The 20,606-nt window shown below is 42.1% G+C and overlaps 1 protein-coding gene and 1 pseudogene across 2 annotated transcripts in view; both read right to left on the reverse strand.

Moving 5' to 3' along the window:
• The window catches only part of CDK17 (cyclin dependent kinase 17), a 116,686-nt gene extending 96,457 nt beyond the window's left edge, over positions 1 to 20,229 (reverse strand). Inside the window, exon 1 of one of the 2 annotated variants that reach the window (XM_015152479.3) lies at positions 19,685 to 20,141. The gene's annotated coding sequence lies outside the window, so the exon portion shown is untranslated. Of the gene's footprint in view, positions 1 to 19,684 lie in introns of both variants that reach the window. The other variant, NM_001194763.2, reaches the window with a different exon arrangement.
• On the reverse strand, positions 7,031 to 16,541 carry LOC100430613 (small nuclear ribonucleoprotein Sm D1 pseudogene; annotated as a pseudogene).
• Positions 20,230 to 20,606: the final 377 nt, after the last annotated feature.

Here is a 20,606-nt window from a genome sequence, read left to right on the forward strand (position 1 = left end):
GTAAAACAATTCTCCCTAGGTGCTGTGGCTAACATCTTTAATCCCAACACTTTGAAAGGCTGAGGCAGGAGGACCGCTTGAGCCAAGGAGTTTGAAACCAGCCTGGGCAACAGAGTGAGACCCCATCTCTACAAAAAATTAGCTGTGCATGGTGGCATGCACCTGTAGTCCCAGCTACTACGGAGGCTGAGGAGGGAGGATCACTTAACCCAGGAGGTGGAGGCTGCAGTGAGCCATGATAGCACTAATAATTCTCATGTCTCTGAGGTAAACCAAAAAATTACCCAAAAAAGGCACAAGTAGCTCTTTTTAGCATTTTTTTTTTTTTTTTTTTTTTGAGACGGAGTCTCGCCCTGTCGCCTAGGCTGGAGTGCAGTGGTGCAATCTCAGCTCACTGCAACCTCCGCCTCTCGGGTTCAAACAATTCTCTGCCTCAGCCTCCCAAGCAGCTGGGATTACAGATGCCCAGGCGCCCACCACCACGTCCGGCTAATTTTTGTATTTTTAGTAGAGACGGGGTTTCGTCATCTTGGCCAGGTTGGTCTTGAATTCCTGACCTCGTGATCTACCCGCCTCAGCCTCCTAAAGTGCTGGGATTATAGGCATGAGCCACTGTGCCCAGCCATTTTTCAGTATTTTCAATACTGGAAAGCAACCCTTTGACAGTGCTTCTGAAGCACCAACATCACAAAAGATTGTCCATTTAACTTGCAAAAGTTCATTTGCAATTGTACACAACTTTTCCAATGGCTTCGCTGTAGGAAAAGAAATGATATTATGCCTAAAAAGTGTTCAACAGCCTCCTTACTGGAATATCTCCCTCTTTGACCTCATTTCCTGCCACTACCTCTATGAGCAACCTTTATCTCTTTATTTCTATCATATGGAAATACTCATTAGGCTGGTAGAGAACAACATTTTTAAAGAAACACAAATTTTTTTCATATTCCTTTTTTACATATTCTTTCATCCTACCTAGGAAGTGGTTCTCTTCTCTCATCTATTTGTAAAGCTAATTACCTTCAGCATCACTTCATCTGAGACACCTACTTAATACCCTCAGCTAAATGTTACTCTCTCCTCTTCATGATAATCCTAAATTCATCTTTAACCATAAGTTCACCTTTGGTAATAACACAAATAAACTAATACACTCTATCATAAGCCACCTAACCTTTTATCAAGATGCTCTCTAAGCCTCTTGAGGACATTCCAAGACAGTATACAGTCCTATGGTCTCCTTGGAAATCCATACAGATAACACTTCAAGGGCGATACCTTGTTGGTTTTCACTGGATATTAGTTTAAACTTTTTAAAGAGATGAGTGACAGAACTAACCCTTATAAGTTTTAAGTTTAACCCTGTAAGTTTTGAGTTTATATTGTTTCATCCCATGTACAAAACCATTTTTTCCTACAAAAAAAAGAGATACTCTTTACAGGGTACAACTCAGACAACGGGTAACAGGAAGTCTATTTCAATTCCTGATGCAACTCTTATAGATAAGCTGACATATCTCCAGTTCAAATTTTATAGCAGGGAGACCAGTTTTGAAGAAAACAATAGAGACTTTCAGGGAGCTGAAAGTAGCACCTGCAATTTTCCTCCCATAAACTTTACTACCGCCTGCAGGTCTACATTTTTTTTGCCTGCCATTTACTAAAGTAGAATTAAAAATATATATATATAAGAATATCAAAATCATTAGAAGAAAAAATTAAGTGTTTTGCCATGCCAGATATTAAAATATATTACAAAGCATTGACAATTAAAATAAGCTGGAATGAATACAAAAAGAGATGGATCACCAAGTCATCTAGTTTTTTTTTATTTATATATAATAAATTTGATAGAAACCAAATATCAGAAAAAATCTTAAAAAGATGCCAGGATTCAGGGAGCAGTCAAAGTCTCCTCCTTAGCAATTTGTGGGGATAATGGGGGTGAGAGGAGGACCAACATCCCAGAAATCAAAGAAATTCAAATATATTTTTCTAAAACCAATGATCAAAAGTAAACATTTTAGATAATCATATCACTAAAAACAGATGTGGCACATTACTCGTGGTACTGATACAACAGAGAATATCAGAAAAAGGTTCACAGACTTTGATTTGGGAATTCCACTTCTAGATATCTATCTACCCTAAGGAAATGCAAAATGGTGGGGGTGGGTGGGAAAGGGCTATCACATGTTCAAGTTTGTCACAGCACCAATTTAAAATAGTGAAAACAGAAATACAAAAGATATTCAGCCTACTATCAACACCTCTATGCACGCAAATTAGAAAATCTAGAGGAAAAGGATAAATTCCTGGAAACACACAACCTCCCAAGATTAAACCAGGAAGGAAGTGAAAACCTGAACAGACAAATAACAAGTTCCAAAACTGAATCAGTAATTAAAAAAAAAAAATCCTACCAACCAAAAAAAGTCTGGGACCAGATGGATTCACAGCCGAATTCTACCAGACGTACAAAGAAAAATTGGTACCAATCCTACTGAAACTATTCCAAAAAATCAAGGAGGGCTTCCTCCCTAACTCATTCTAGGGAGCCAGCATCAGCCTGATACCAAAATCTGGCAGAGATACAATGAAAAAAGAAAACATCAGAACAATATCCCTGATGAACACAGGAACAAAAACCCTCAAAATACTAGCAAATGGAATCCAGCAGCACATCAAAATGTTAATTCACCACAATTAAGTAAGCTTTGTTCCTGAGGTGCAAGGTTGCTTCAACTTGTGAAAACAATAAATGTGATTCACCACATAAACAGAATTAAAAACAAAAAACATATCATCTTCTCAAGAGACACAGAAAAAGCTTTCGATAGAACCCAGCATCTCTTCATGAATGGGCAAAAGTTGGAACAATTCCCTTGAGAACTGGAACAAGAAAAAAAGATGCCCACTCTCACCACTCCTATTCAACATAGTACTTGAAAGTCCTAGCCAGAGCAATCAAGCAAGAAAAAAAAAAAATCAAAGGCATCTCAACAGAGAAAGAAGAAATCAAACTCTCTCTCTGCAGATGCAATTATGTATCTAGAAAACCCTTAAAGACTCTAAGACTCTACCAAAAGGCTCCTAGAACTGGAAACAACTTCAGTAAAGGTTCAGGATACAAAATCAATGAATAAAAATCAGTAGCATTTCTATACAACAACATTCTAGCTGAGAGCCAAATTAAAAACACAATATTATTTACAAAAGCCCCCCAAAAAATGAAGTGCCTAGTATTACATCTAACCAAGGAGGTGAAAGATCTCTAGAATAACTACAAAACGCTGCTGAAAGAAATCAGTGATGACACAAACGTAAAAACATTCCATGCTCATTAATTAGAAGAATCAATATCATTAAAATATCCATACTGCCAAAAGCAACATACAGATTCAATGCTATTCCTATCAAACTATCAACGTAATTCTTCACAAAATTAGGAAAAAAAAAAAAAAAAAAGGCTAGGCATGGTGACTCACACCTATAATCCCAGCACTTTGGGAGGCCGAGGCGGGCAGATCACGAGGTCAGCAGATCAAGATCATCCTGGCTAACAAGGTGAAACCTCATCTGTACTAACAATACAAAACATTAGCCGGGCGTGGTGGCGGACCCCTATAGTCCCAGCTACTCAGGAGGCTGAGTCAGGAGAATGGTGTGAACCCAGGAGACGGAGCTTGCAGTGAGCTGAGACTGCGCCACTGCATGCCAGCCTGGGGGACAGACCGAGACTCCATCTCAAAACAAACAAACAAACAAAAAAAACTCTTCTAAGATTCATACAGAACCAACAAGAGTCCAAATAGCCAAAGCAACCCTAAGCAGAAAGAACAAAGCCAGAGGAATCATACTACCCAACTTAAAACTAAACTGTAGGGCTAAAGTAACCAAAACAGCATGGTACTAATACAAAAACAGACACACAGACCAACGGAACAGAATGGAGAATCCAGAAATAAAGTTGCATAACCACAACCATCTGATCTTCAACAAAGTTGCCAAAAATAAACAATGGGAAAAAGACTCTCCATTCAATAAATGGTGCTGGGATAACTGGATAGGCATACGCAGAAGAATGAAAGTGGGCCCCTACCTTTCGTCATATACAAAAATTAACTCAAGATGAATTAAAGACATTAAACTATAAAATCCTAGAAGAAAACCTAGGAAACACTCTTCCAGACATCAGCATTGGCAAAGAATTTATGGCTAAGTCCCCAAAAACAACTGCAATGAAAACAAAAATTGACACGTGGGACCTAATGAAACTAAAGACCTTCTGCATGGCAGAAGAAATTATCAAGAGTATACAGACAGCCTTCAGAATGGGAGAAAAGATTTGCAAACCATGCATCCAACAAAGGACTAATATTCAGAATCCATATGGAACTTAAATCCACAAGAAAAAAAACAACCCCATTAAGAAGTAGACAAAGGACATGAAAAGACACTTCTCAAAAGAAGACATACAAGCAGCCAACAAACACATGAAAAAATGTTCAGCATTACTAATCATGAGATAAATGCAATGAAAACCACAACAAAATACCATCTCACACCAGTCAGAATGGCTATTATTAAAAGGCAAAAAACAACAGATACTGGCAAGGCTGCAGAGAAAAGGGAAAGCTTACACACTGTTGGTGGGGATATAAGTTAAGTCAGCCACTGTGGAAAGCAGCTGGAGATTTCTCAAAGAGCTAAAAACTGAACTACCATTCAATTCAACAACTGGGTATATACCCAAAAGAAAACAAATAATTTTATCAAAAAGACTCATGTATTCATAGGTTTATGGCAGCACTATTCACAATAGCAAAGACATGGAATCAACCTAGGTGCCCACCGATGGTGAACTGGATAAAGAAAACATGGTACATATACACCATGGAGTACTATATAGTTATAAAAAAAGAATGAGATCTTGTTCTTTGCAGCAACATGGATGCAGTTGGAGACCATTATTCTCAGTGAATTACTGCAAGAACAGAAAACCCAATACTGCATGTTCTCACTTATATTTGGGAGCTAAACATTGAGCACACATGGACCTAAGACAGGAACAGCTGAGCATGGTGGCTAATGCCTGTAATGCTAACGCTCTGGGAGGCTGAGGCAAGAGGACTGCTTGAGCCCAGGAGTTCAAGACCAACCTGGGCAACATAGACCCCGTATCTATAAAAAATCAAACTGTTATCCAGGTGTGATGGTACGTGCCCGTGATCCCAGCTACGTGGGAGGCTGAGGTGGGAAGATCACGTGAGCCCAGAAGGTCGAATCCGCAGTGAGCCATGATCATGCCGCTGCCTTCCAACCTGGGTGAGAGCAAGACCCTTTCGCAAGGAATTAAAAAAAAAAAAAAAAAAAAAAAGCTAGGCATGGTGGCTCACACCTATAATGCCAGAACTTTGGGAGGCCGAGGCGGGCGGATCATAAGGTCAGGAATTCAAGACCAGCCTGGCCAACATGGCAAAACCCCGTCTCTACTAAAAATACAAAACTTAGCTGGGCATGGTGGTGGGTACCTATAGTCCCAGCTACTCAGGAGGCTGAGGCAGGAGAGCTGCTTGAACCCGGGAGGTGGAGGTTGCAGTGGGCCAAGATAATGCCACTGCACTCCAGCCTAGGCGACAGAGTGAGACTCCATCTCAAAGAACAAAAAAAGATGGTAACAATAGACACTGGGGATGACTAGAAGGGGTTGGCAAATGTGGACATGGGCTGAAAAACTACCTATCACATACTGTGCTCACTACCAGAGTGACAGGATCATCCATACCCCAAACCTCAGCATCACGCAATATACCCATGTAACGAACCTGCACTTGTATGCCCTGAATCACAAATAAAAGTTGAAATTATTTTTAAAACAAAATAATGAAAACTGAAAAGTAATAATTATCAAACAATATGAAATGGTTAAGCCTCTTTTGTAAACACTAACAGCCATAATTATTTGGTACCTTAAAAAAAAACATAAAAAGGATCTTAAATAAAAACACAAAACATACTGGAGAAAAGCCAAGATAATATGTGAAGATAATAACCACTGTGCTAGAGAATGTACATTGTACATTTTTTATATGATTATACATTCTTGCATTTTAAAAATAATTTTCTAAAACTAATAACTGAGACCATACAGATAGGAAACAGTATCACCGATAAGAAACAAGAGTCAGACAAAAACATCCACTAAAGGAAAAAACATAAAATAATTGAAACAAAAGACAATTGTACATAAAATTAAGAAAACTGCCAACCCCTGGTAAAACTAAAAGGTTCAAAGTAGAACAAAAAAAGGGAGAAAAATCAGATGGAACGATGGGAAGGTTTTTTGGTTTTTGTTTTGTTTTGAGATGGGGTCTCTAACTCTGTCGCCCTGGCTGGGGAGCAGTGGCACAATCAGAGCTCACTGCAGCCTTTACCTTCCAGAGGAGTAGCCAGGACTACAGTCATGTGCCACCACACCTGGCCAATTTTTTAAAATACTTTTTAAAGAGATGGCATTTTGCCATGTTGCCCAGGCTAGTCTTAAACTCCTGGGCTCAGCTGATCTGCCCACCTCAGCCTCCCAAAGTGCTGGATTACAGACACAAGCCACTGCACCCAGGCAGAAAGTTTTAATCACTTTGCCTTTACTTCAAAAATTTTTCCACATTCTTTGTTAAAAACTGACATACCAGCCACGCACAGTGCCACATGCCTGCAATCTCGGCACTTTGGGAGGCCAAGATGGGAGGATCACTTGAGCCCAGAAGTTTGAGACCAGCCTGCACAATATAGTGAAACCTCATCTCTATTCTCCACAAAAATCTTTTAAAAATTAGCCAAGCATGGCGGCAGCACCTGTAGTCCCAGCTACTCAGGAGGCTGAAGTGGGAGGATCTTGAGTTCATGAGGCAGAGGCTGCAGTGAGCTGAGATCGTGCCACTGCACTCCAGCCTGGGAGACAGAAAGAGGCCCTGTCTCAAAATGAAAAACAAAACAACAACAAAAAAGCTGACATATTACATGGACATACTGCAAAACGGTAAATTTTTTAATAGAAAAAAACAATTTAAATAAAAACTGACATAAGCGAAGAAAACCTGTACAGAAAATATCTCAAATCATATATTACCTTGAAACAGTAATCTTAAGAGACTTTATCACCTAGGACCCCCTCTTCCTCTGCCATGGCCATGTGCTCTTCCTCTACCTCTGCTTCTGCATTGGCCTCTTCCTGTAACAAACACCTTCCCCTTTCTTAGGTTTTACCTTAGGTTCAACATCCACAAGTAGTGTATCCAGAGGTAAACTGTCTGGTAGAGTAAAATATTTAACGTTACTTCCTCAAATTCGTGTTTCCAACTGTACAGGTTTTCTGTCTTCGGGGCCATTTTCACAGCTTCAAGATGTGTATTCACGGTGACATCCACACCTGTAACTGTCCCATGGACCTGTGTTCCACTTTTCAATTAAATGGTTACAGGTTCATGAATCATTTCATCAAAAATCTCATGAGCTTCGTCCTAGCAGTGCCGTCATTCTTTGGGTCCAATAGCACACAGAATCCAGCAACCAAGGACCAACCAACCCACTAGAAGTATGAATCTACTTTAAATTTAATGTATGAGTGATTCCTTCCCTTAACACTGTGCTAAACTCTAGAACCGTGTTTCTAAAACTCCAGGACCCATCAAGAATTGTCTGAAACATTAAAAACCCAAACCCAGAGATTCTCATTCAGAAACAGAGTTTGAGATTACATACACACAAGCATGCCTTTAGATTTTTTCTTCTTTTAGTCAACAAGAATGATTCTGAAGTTCAGGTTAAAGCCATTACTCTGGAATAACATATAATAGTAAACAATAATACAATACTAAGCATCCAGGCAGATTTTATGACAAAGAATAAAATGCAAAGTCAGTTTCTTCTTTTGATGGGTAAGCTTTATAACCAGTTATTCTATTTGGATTTCAGAAAAATGTGAGGCGGGGCATGGTGGCTCACACCTGTAATCCCAGTGCTTTGGGAGGCTGAGGCTCGAGAATCACTTGTGTAAAGTAGTTCAAGACTAGCCTGGGCAACATAGTGAGACCCTATCTCTACAAAAAAAAAAAAAAAAGTAAAAAATTAGCCGGGCATGGTGGTGTGCGCCTGTGGTCCCAGCTGCTCAGGAATCTGAGGTGGGAGGATTGCTTGAGTCCAGTAGGTTGAGGCTGCAATGAACCAGGACTGCACCGCTGTGCTCCAGCCTGGGCAACAGAGTAAGACCTTTTCTCTAAAAAAAAAAAATAATAAAAGAGAAAAAGAAAAACAATCAGCCAGGTGTGGTAGCTCACGCCTGTAATCCTAGCAGTTTGGGAGGCCAAGGTGGGAGGATTACTTGAGCTCAGGAGTTGCAGCCTGGGCAACATAGTGACATCTCATCTGTACATAAAAAAACAAGAAAAACTCTAGAGTCACATACGAGAGTCACTAACAAGGAAAGCAAATACTGTCTAGACTATTAAGATGTCAAGTAAATGATAAAGCACAGGCCTAAAGAAGTGAAACAGAACAGGGAAAATGGTTCAAAGAAATATTTGGTTGGCCCTAAGGAAAGCTTATAGATATGCTTACAAAAGATGACCTATTTATTCCTAATGGTCATTAGATTAGAAACAAGAATGCACATCTTAGTCTACTGGTATGTCTATATGTGACACCTCCACCCCCAAACATACAAGAAGGATGCAACACACACCCATTAATAATGCAAACCCACTGCTACAGTTACGCTCAAATCTGGTGGGAGTAGAGGCATGTAAGAAAATTTGGGAAATATGCAAAGTTCAAAAAGCCAGAGATGATTCTGATTCAACTGTCCTTGTGAATCACTGATTTAGACATTCCTTCAACATGAAGCAGTAGATTAAACAATTTTATTACCACTACCAATAGTTCCTATACAGAGTCATAGCAAAAATAATCAATGTTTTACATGCTGTGTTGGGCTGTTCTTACACTGCTATAAAGGAATCCCTGAGACTGGGTAATTTATAAAGAAAAGAGGTTTAATTGCCTCATGGTTCTGCAGGCTGTACAAGCATAATGCCAACATCTGCTTGGCATCTGGGGAGGCCTCGGGAAGCTTTTACTCATGGTGCAAAACCAAGTGGGAGCAGGCATGTCACATGGTGAGAGCAGGAACAAGAGAGGGCAAAGAAGAAGCTACAAACTTTAAAACAACCGGATCTCACATGAACTCACTCATCACCAAGAGGATGGTGCTAAGCCATTCATGAGGGATCTGCCCCATGAACCAAACACCTCCCACCACCAGGCCCCACTTTTTTTTTTTTTTTTTTTTTGAGACAGAGTCTCAAACAACAGAGTCTCGCTCTGTTGCCCAGGATGCAATGCAGAGGCACAATCGTGAGTCACTGCAACCTTCACCTCCAAAGTTCAAGTGATCCTCTTGCCTCAGTCTCCCTAGTAGCTGGGACTACAGGTGCATGCCACCACACCCGACTAATTTTTGTGTTTTTAGTAGAGACAGCGTTTCACCATGTTGGTCAAGCTGGTCTCGAACTTCTGACCTCAGGTGATCCACCCATCTTGGCCTCCAAAAATGCTGGGATTACCAACATGAGCCACTGAGCCTGCCTAAGTCCCACTTCTAACAATGGGGATTACTTTTCAACATGACATTTGGAGGGGACATCCAAACTATATCACATGCATTATTTCATTTAATTCCCACAACCCTATCAAGTAGGTTCTGTTACTTCCTCATCTTTAAGAAGAAACTGACCTTCAAGAGCTTTTTTTTTTGTTTTGAGGGTTTTCTTGTTTTGTTTTGTTTTGAGACAGGTTCTTACTCTGTCACCCAGTCTGCAGTGCAGTGGCATGATCGCAGCTCACTGCAACTTCGACCTATCAGACTCAAGAGAGCCTTCTGCCTCAGCCTCCTGGGTAGCTGGAACTACAGGCATGTGCCATCATGCTCAACTAATTTTTAAAATATTTTTGTAGGCATGGGGTCTCCCTATGTTGCCCAGGCTGGCCTCAAACTCCTAGGCTCAAGTGATCCTCCCCAGTCTGCCTCCCTAAATGCTGGGATTACAGGCATGAGCCACCTTGCCCAGCCAGGAGTTAAAGTAATGAGCTTATAGTAATATGGTTATTATCAGTTATTACTAAAGTAGTCTTTATGAAAAGAAAATTGAAAACATATAACCAATTCTAAACTTTATATAATAGAAACCTAAGTTGCACATCTTTTCCAAAAAATTGTACCCGAAATAAATGTTTCAACCATTTTATAGCTTAGAAGAAAAGGGATCAGTGCAAAATGGAAATGTAAATGATATCTGGAGAAGGGAGGGATCAACAAAAAAAAATCCATGCTCACCAACTTATGGGCAAAAATTGTTGCAAAACAGAATACCCCATGGTTACCGAAATGAAAAATGTTGGTTAATAAACCATGATCTCAAAAGCTTAATATAAAAAGTGTTTTAAGAAGACTATGTAAAGTTGAGGAATTTAAAAAGGCACTGACTCCCACAAATTATGAAAATTCATTTGAAATGTCACACTTCAAACAACATGTTACCAAGCCATAATCCCGAACGAACGTTTAAAATAAATCTATTACTTATAACACACCTACTATAGAAGAAGTTTTTTTGTTTTTTTGTTTTGGGATGAAGTCTCACTCTGTCACCAGGCTGGAGTGCAGTGGCAAGATCTTGGCTCACTGCAATTTCAGCCTCCCAGGTTCAAGCAATTCTCCTGCCTCAGCCTCCTGAGTAGCTGGGATTACAGGTATGCGCCACCACACTCAACTAATTTTTGTAGTTTTAGTAGAGATGGGGTTTCGCCATGTTGCCCAGGCTGGTCTTGAACTCCTGACCTCAAGTGATCTGACCACCCTGACCTCCCAAAGTGCTGGGATTACAGGTGTGAGCCACCGCGGCCGGCCAGTTTTTTTCGGTTAAATCAAATTTTACTCTTGCTATGTTGACTAATGTTTTCAGACCTTCAGAAATGAGTATTTTCTTTACATATTAACATTATAATTTTATATTTCCATTTTGTCTAAAAGACAACAATCTTTGAAGGCCACACCCCTTTTCTCTCCATTTTCACTAACTAGTACAGCTCACACGCAATTAAAAAGTCTCAATAATGCCAAGTTTCTGTCCCTAGAAGTTGGCCTACAAACTGCTCTAGATTGCTCTCACACAAATACCACCAAACTGTATAGTTCCAGTATTCGAAACCTAAAAGCTTTTTATTATCTACTGTATCAAAATGTATTCTTGATTGCTTCTAAGCCTACTCTGACCTTAATTTACCACCTTGGTGTTGTTTCTCCTAATTCCATCACTTTATTCAATTTAACAATATGATAATATGGGAAGAAATACAGAAATGAAAAAAACACGGCCTCTTCTGGGGCACAAAGCCAGCCAAAAGAGGGAGAGACCTGAAAATAATAAATTACAATATAACATATTAAGTACTACAGTATATACAAATACTATATAGCAGAACCACCATAGCTCTGTCAGAATGGAACAAAGATCACGTTGGAGGAAGCAATGTTTGGGCTCAAAAATGAGAATTTCTCTACAAGTGTCATAGCATTGTAATATTAACATACCAGTTTCTTCATCTTTGTATCCTAGCACCTACCATAGTGTCTAGTACAGAGTAGGCAGGTACTTCAGACATGGATGGCTGAATGGATTGCAGCACGGAAAAAAGGATGAAATGATAAGATACATATATAAACATAAAGAAAGAATATGGTTAGATTAAAATGGGACAAAACTGGAGCCAGTAAATCAGATAAGACATTCCAAAACCCTTACGTAAGACAGTGACACAGGAAAAAATAAATTTAAAAGATATTTAGGAATTAAAATTAACAGGACTTGGTGTGACTAACTGGACTAAGGGGAAATGAGCATAACAGAAAAGCATAAGAAAGAAGCTGCCAAAGTTTCTGGCTTATGTGACTAGGCTGACAGTGGTACCATTCACTGAGAGTGGGAATAGAAGTAGGGGATTTGAGTTCAGCTTAGGTAAGTGAGCACACTAAGGCAATATCGAGTAGGAAGCTAGAATGCAACTCAGAAAAAAAGGTCTAGATTAGAAATAAAGAGTTGGAGATTATTGCATATGGGTGATAAGAACAAAGCCCTAAATATAGATGAGATTGCCAGAAACACAAAAACCTGGAAAGAAGGCCGTGGACGGAACACTCAGACAACCAACACTGCTGTTATGTTACAATATTGCCGCATTAAATTATATTGTTACAACACAGATAATGGCTAATACAATACTGAAGACATAATAAATGCTTTAAAAATACTTACCAACTACACACCTGAATTGCAAAATTAAATTAACTCAAATTGAGCCATAAAGGACTACTTCTTAAAACTAATTTAAGGCCGGGCGCAGTGGCTCACACCTTTAATCCCAGCACTTTGGGAAGCCTAGGCGGATGGATCACGAGGTCAGGAGTTCAAGACCAGCCTGGCCAAGACAGTGAAACACCATCTCTACTAAAAACTACAAAAATTAGCAGGGCATAGTGGCAGACACCTGTAATTCCAGTTACTCGAGAGGCTGAGACAGACAGAATCTCTTGAACCCAGGAGGCGGAGGTTGCAGTGAGCCAAGATCGCACCATTGTACTCCAGCCTGGGCGACAAGTGAGACTCTGTCTCCAAAAAAAAAAAAAAAAAAAACTAATTTAATAGGTCAGACTCAAAGGGCTGAAGCTTGACTAAGGAATCCAATTTTACTTCAGAATCAGTGAAAAATCTGGGCACAGTGGCTCACACTTGTAATTCCAGCACCTTGGGAGGCTGAGGCAGGCGGATTGCTTGAGCCCAGGAGTTCAAGAACAGCTTGGGCAACATGGTAAAACCCTATCTCTACTAAAAATACCAAATTTAGCCAGGACTAGTGGCGCTGAACCTGTAGTCCCAGCTACTCGGGAGGCTGAGGTGAGAGGACCACTGGAGCCCCAGAGGTCAAAGCTACAGGAAGCAGTGATCACACCACTGCAATCAACCTGGGTGGCAGAGTGAGACCCTGTATCTTAACAAACACAAACACACACACACACATTCTCAATGAAAAGCTTCTTTTTCCACCAGAAATAACATTACAAGTCAATAATACAAAATACTAAAATCGGCCGGGCGCGGTGGCTCAAGCCTGTAATCCCAGCACTTTGGGAGGCCGAGACGGGCGGATCACGAGGTCAGGAGATCGAGACCATCCTGGCTAACACGGTGAAACCCCGTCTCTACTAAAAAATACAAAAAACTAGCCGGGCGAGGTGGCGGGCGCCTGTAGTCCCAGCTACTCGGGAGGCTGAGGCAGGAGAATGGCGTGAACCCGGGAGGCGGAGCTTGCAGTGAGCTGAGATCCGGCCACTGTACTCCAGCCTGGGCGGCAGAGCGAGACTCCGTCTCAAAAAAAAAAAAAAAAAAAAAATACTAAAATCTAAAGTTGTTATACTTCAAAAAATACTTATTTTAAATAATACTAAAAAATACATATTAACTAATTTAAAGAAGAGCGAGTCTAAATTTGGAGTGATACGGGCTTCAATACTGTTACTTGATAATTTCTTGCAAGTATAGACTGGGCGCGGTGGTTCACGCCTGTAATTCCAGCACTTTGGGAGGCCAAGGCAGGCAGATCATGAGGTCAGGAGTTCAAGACCAGCCTGACCAACATGGGGAAACCACATCTCTACTAAAAACAAAAATTAGCTGGGCGTGGTGGTGCATGCCTATAATCCCAGCCACTCGGGAGGCTGAGGCAGGAGAGTAGCTTGAACCCAGGAGGCAGAGGTTGCAGTGAGCCGAGATTGTGCCACTGCACTCCAGCCTGGGCAATACAGTGAGACTCTGTCTCCAAAAAAAAAAAAAAAAAAAAATTCTCACAAGTATTAATATCAACTTTTACCAACTCTGTTTGCATTATTGAATATTAACACATATTAATAATAAACATTACCCACCAAATATAAGAATAGTAGGATTAAATATGACTTGAGAAGGCCAAAGTTAGTAACGAAACTAGAATACAATGAAAGAGAAATTATCTTTGGGTCCTTTTCCCTTGTTTACAAACATGTACACAAAATTTTGAGTACTCTTGAACATACTTACACTAACAAATGCACAAAAAGAAACAAAATTGTGCTATTAAAAGGTAGACAAGCACGGGCACGGTATCCTACACCTATAATCCCAGCACCTTGGGAGACTGAGGTGCGTGGATCACCTGAGGTCAGGGGTTCGAGACCAGCCTGGTCAACGTGGTGAAAACCCATCTCTACTAAAAATACAAAAATTAGCTGGACGTGGTGGCTCACACCACCTGTGGTCCCAGCTACTCCAGAAGCTGAGACCCGAGAATAGCTTGAGATCACGCAACTGCACCTCTCCACTCCAGCCTGGGCCAACTGAGACTACGTCTCGGGGGGGAAAAAAAAAAAAGGGTAGACAAAGAATATTTATTATTTTATTTTTATTTATTATTTATTCAAAAAATCTATAATTTTATTTCCCCCCGAGACAGTCTTGTTCTGTCGCCAGGTTGGAGTGCAATGGTGCGAGTGCAATGGCTCACTGCAACCTCCGTCTCCCAGGTTCAAGCGATTCTCCTGCCTCACCCTCAGCTAGGATTACAGGCATGTACCACCACGCGCAGCTACAGCTAAGTTTTGCATTCTTAGTAGAGACAGGGTTTCAACATGTTGGCCGGGCTGGTCTGGAACTCTTTACCTTGTGATCCACCTGCCTTGGCCTCTCAAACTGCTGGGATTACAGGCATGAGCTACCATGCCTGGCCCATATAAATGTTTTAAATCTTTTTAGCATCTTGATTTTTAATTCATTTTGAGCAGCATGTCCTACCTTACATATTTTATATACTGCAATCTTTTAATGTAGTAAAACCAGTTCAATGTACTTTAAATCTTATTTTGATGAGCTTTTCTAATTTCTCACTCCCTGTTTATAAAGTGCAGACAGTAATATTGACTTTTTAACATCTCATCCTCATGAAGACAGTGTAGAGTAGTGGTCTGAATGCCTAAACTGGAAGGTCAATGTCACCATAGCGGTCGGTCCCTGGAAACAATGACTTATCCTAAGGTCTTTGTCTCTTCGTTTGAAAACAGGCAGAATACCTATATGAAGCACTTATTGTGAGGATTTCACAAAATAATACGTAGCATAGTGCCTAGCAGAGGTAACTAATTAACGTTAATTTCTTTCACAAAGTTTATGTTATGGACTGAAGATCTGTATACCCCCAAAATTCACATGTTGAAGTCCAAACCTCCCAGTGTGATGGCTATTAGAGGTGGGCCTTTGGGAAGCAATTAGGTTTAGATTAGGTCCTAAGAGTGAGACCCTCTCATGCCGGGATTTGTGCCCTTTTAAGTAGAAAAGAAAAAGACATCCTCACCTCTCCCTCCCCTCCCTCCTCCCATCTCCCTCCCACTTCACCTGCAGGCAGGGAGGAAAGGTCTTAGGAGTGCCCAGGGAGAAGACAGCTGAGAGGGCAGGTGCTTCCCTGATTTCAGACTTCCAGCCCCGGACGTGTGAGAAAATACGTCTGTGTTTTAAGCCACCTCAATATATGGTATTTTGTTATAGTAGACCGAGTAAACTAAGGCAGTATCAAAAAATATTTTCAAAAGGAGACTTTGGAGAGCAAGATAATTTTCACCTCATCCCAATATGCCACAAGTCTGTAATTCTACATCCTCAAACAGTATTCAGTATCACAGGTTACTGCAGAAGATGGTAACATTATTAATTAGATTTACTGGTAGATGTCTATTGATTTTCCATGTTGACCAACAGGGAGAGGAAGACAGGCTAGGAACAATAAACTACACTCAGGTATATTCAATACACTTTTCTGGCCCTTGGCTATTCCTCTTGCCAGGTCAATATTTCATAGATATCAAAAGTAACCACCAACTAACTATACTGGAAGCAAAATAATGACAAAGAATCCACTGATGACAATATAAACTCTTAAAAGCCAGTCTAACTGGTCCTCTCCCCATCAGTTCAAAGAAATTGCCAACATTGTAGACTGAATGCTAGTGAACTACACTAGGTTCGCTATTACAGGCAGTTTTTTTCACTGCAAAAATGCTACATAAAGCACATTTTTAAGTGCCATAAACCTACTGTTTATCTTCTGTATTTAAAATGCAAAATACCATAATCACTTTACGAAATATACTTTAAATGCTGATTTCCTATTTAAAAGTTTATACATTCAAAATTCAAAAGAACCTAAAACTATTCATCCTTCCCATGTATGAAAACAGACCATTTTTTAAATAGGTAAAATTCCCTAGAGAATATAATTTTTACAACATAGCAATAAAGTAATTATCCATCCTGAAGTCTAAAACAAACAAAACAAACAAACAAACAAACAATACAAAGAACATCCTGGAAATCTAAATGCCATGTAAAAGAACGCCAGCGCATGACGGTAAAATTTTCCAAAGGCTAGGAAACATCAATAAAAATTCAAAATGTAATGCCTTATAAATATTCAACATTAGTAGACAATAACAAATAAAATCATAGAGTAAAAATTTTTGTGTTCACAGATAACTGTTATAATATTAAGGGACATCGTCATTTCCACTTTTGAATAGCTACCTCAGTTGCCATTACAGCTTCCATTGTTCACAATAAAATAGTTGCATTGTTTTTCAGTGAAAGAAAAGAAGGAAAATATTGCTGAAAATAAAGAGAAAAACAAGTCTTGACAAAGCAAACAAAATGATTTTATACGCCATCTCGTTCCACCATAATTGCAGGACTGAACTAGTATCCAAAAACTAAGTATGTCAACAAACATATGCATTAAAATCTGTGCTTAGTCAACACAGCTATCCTGTGCTACAGGGCAAATAAAATTTAAATTTTCTATTTTTTTTTTAATAAAAGCAGTGACTTATTAGAAAGAGACTACTGGTATAGGAAGCTACAATGGGGATCGATTCCTCCAATTTCATGTGTCCTTACTATATATGTATCTCTTTTTGTTTTTTTCATTCTGGTAACCAGAGTACATGTGACAGGCTGCATTATTTCAAATACCCAACACTGAAAGTTACTTTCAGGCCTGACTCTAAGGATGAGATGACACATTTTATAGAAGCTTCTTTTAGTACAGCAATAGGCAAATTACGGTATTAACAAGACTTTAATTCTACATTTACATTTTTTTCTCATTGTAAATGTAATGTGAAACTTGTAAAATACAGGGAAAAAATGTTTAATCACCAATAAATCCCACCATTCGGAAACCTTGCTAGTTTTTGGTAGATTTCCATCCAGTGACACTGAAAGTTCAATTTTCTAATTCGATACTGATAAATATGCAGGAAAAAAAATCAATGTATCCTCAATATTGTCTTTCAATAAATATACATAAAACAACAATTATTAATTATATGACCTGTTAATTTCACAAAAGTCTCTAAAATGTTTTAAGTGGTGGGGTGTGGTAGGGAGTCCCATAATTCAGACACTAGTCCTGAAACTGAAATCTCTTCCACAATGTTTATATGTCAACCCTTTAATGGCAGTGAGCAGCAAGCTATGACTGTTCGTACAGTGATATTAACATTAACGTCCCTACATCAAACAGGCTTTGCTTTTATTTTCTTTCCATGTATACCTCAATAGCGTTTTATTTTCACTGTAAAAATAAATAACCTATATCTGCATAGTAATTTTACATAAGCTTAAATTCAAAGACTCGCGTTTTTTTTAAGCCAACCAAACTGTTGGTGCTTCTGGCCTATGAGACGGTTTACCAGATAAAGTAACATTCTTTACAGTCCAGCATTCTCTCTCATAACATAAAAAAGAATTTAAGGAATATCCCTTAAATATAGTCACATTATCTTTTGTTTCAACTCACTGTTTATGGAAGCATGCAGATGTCAGAGTTGCAAAAACTGAAATGACTTCATTAACAAAGCAACACCCCAACGTTTAACAAATGTCAAAACCTCACCAAAAAAAAAAAATGAAACAAAACCAATTATATAACCACTAGCAAATTTTTTCCCTTAAAATTTAGTTTAGTCTTATTTCTAGTTTCAAGGGAAGCTTTGTCTACTCAAGGTATCAAAGGTCTTCAAATCCCATTCATTTTCTTCTGCCCAAGAGTTAAGAAAGTCTAAAACAGAGTAAGTCAGATTTGTTACTGGGATCTTCTCACACTTGCCTTTTAAAAGAAATCTTTCAACAAAGACTCAAAAAAGAAACAGCAAAGTTTGGGGAAAGAATTGTCTGTCTTTAGGTCAAGCATTTCCTGATAAGTGACTGAAGGTCTGGCTGCCTGGAATACACTTTGCTCACCCTAGGAATGATCAAGTCTCAAAACAAAACTTGCCTCTTCTTTATGTTGAAAGTGACCTGTTAGGACCTGATACTAATTTGACGAAGAGATGATAGAACATGACCAACGAGGTGTCTTTGGTGGACATATTCATATAAAGGAGGCGAGAGCCACAGATTTCAGCTAAATGCTTTTTGTCACTTTTGCAAAAGAAAAGCTAATTGTTAACGGCCATGTGACATTATAGATCCCAGAAAAGGAAAGGGTGGGAGGAAGAGAGAGGAGTTCAAGGCAGTTCAGGGTCAGAACAAGCTCAGGCATCCTGTCATTAACAAACGTTCCCCAAGCTGAAAGCAAAATACGGCTTACCCGAAAAGGAGTGGGTGAAAAGAAGGGGGAGAATGAGGGGAAAAACCACAGGAGAGTCAATGTGGCAGTGTGGGGGTGATAGGAGGGAGGGAATCTGGAGCTATCCAGCTGAGTTGGGGAGCAAAAGCATCGCGTACAAAAAAGCTGAGAAAAGCAACTGCGACGAAGACGACAGCACGAGGCACCCTCCTCCCCGCATTTTTCCCTCCCCATCGTTTTGCTGGGTTTCCCACATTCCCTCTAGCTCCGCTCCTGACCAACACTCCGGGGTGTGACCTGCCGGCAGGAGGCTGCCCTGATCTTTGTCTCTGCCGACTCCCCACGCGCGGGCTCCTCCTCCTCCTCCTCCGCGCTCCCCACCCGCGCATAGCCCCGGCGTCTCCAAGAAGCTGCAGGCGCCGCGACCGCCGCCTCCTCTCCCACCTCCCGCGGACCCGCGCCCCTTCCTTCCCCTCCCGGGCAGCGTCGTCCGCGCCTCCAGCTCCACCCCCGCCAAGGGGGACCTTTGTGTCTCGGGGGACTTTCTGCCTCTTTCCCGTCCTCCGCCTCGCGGGGAGACCGGCCTCCCCCGCAGACCAAAGCTGCAGCGAGCACCGGAGGCGGCTGCGTCTGTATCTGTCGGCGCCTGCCGAGAAGCAGCTCGCAGACACTCACACCCCACCCGAGCCCCGGAAATCCCCGGGCGACCCAGGGTCCTCGGTGGACCCCAGGGATGACAGGCGCACAACAGCCCCCCGCGCCGCGCCTCCTCGCTCAACTTCCCGGCCGGGCCTGAGCCTCCCGCGCCCCCAGCAGCCCCCGCCCCCGCCCCCGCCCCCGCCTCTGTCCCACGCAGCCTCCCGGCCCCGGGGCCGACCCGACACCAGGGAAAGCGCGGCGCGGACGCCGGCTGCCAACTCACCAGCAAGAGCGGGGACCGCGAGTCCCGAGTCGAGGCGAAGAGAGGCACAGGGGGAAGCGACTCCGCGGACGCCCGCGGAGACCGGATGCAGGTCCGGGTCCCAGCGGCCGGCAGACGTGAGGCGCCTCCGAGCGCAGGCCTCCGCCGCCACAGCCGCCTTCCGGATCTCGCCGCGGGTCCGGAGCCTCGGGAGGGGCCGCGGGTGTCTCACGCGTTGCCAAGTCCCCCGGTCAACATGGCTCCCGCGCCGACGAGCCGCGCGGACGGCCCACTAATCCCCTCGGAGCAGCCGGGCGCGAGCGGGGCGGGCGCCGACGGCGGGCTGAGGCGGTCCGGCCGGGCGCTGGCTCCTAATTCTCCGCGGCTCTGCGGCGGCCCGCGGGGAGCTCAGGAGACTGCAGGCGGCCGCGTTCGCTCCCTGCGTGTGCGTCGCTTTCGCACTCGGCGGCTGCGGATTGACGCCTCCGCCTGTTCCCCGGAGGAGAGCGAGCGCAAGAGAAAAAAGACTTTTATTGAAACGATCCAACCAGCGGCGGCGGAGAAAAGCGACCGGCCGCGGGAGCTTACCCCACCCCCGCCTGAGCCGCTCGCCGGGGGCAGCGCGACCCCTGCCGGCGGCGGCGGAGGCGGGGGCGGGGCCGGCGGCCGGGGGAGGGGCCTGCAGGGCGGGGCGGGAGTCCCCGGGAAACTCCCGACTCCTAAATGCGGGCGTAGGGGGAACGGCGGGAGGGGGCCAGAGGACCCCAGCGGAATAGTGCCTGTCCGCAGCGACTGGGGGAGAAATCATGTGAATAATTCAGCCCCTCCAACTTCCCCCCTGCCCCTCGACTTCCCCCTGCCAAACGAAAACTCGTGCTTCTGTTATACAAGTAATTATTGTACAAGGTGTGTCCATGCCACGGTTCTCCACTGGCTTTCTAGA

The sequence above is a fragment of the Macaca mulatta genome, chromosome 11, assembly GCF_049350105.2.
Source record: "Macaca mulatta isolate MMU2019108-1 chromosome 11, T2T-MMU8v2.0, whole genome shotgun sequence".
Classification (NCBI taxonomy): Eukaryota; Metazoa; Chordata; class Mammalia; order Primates; family Cercopithecidae; genus Macaca; species Macaca mulatta.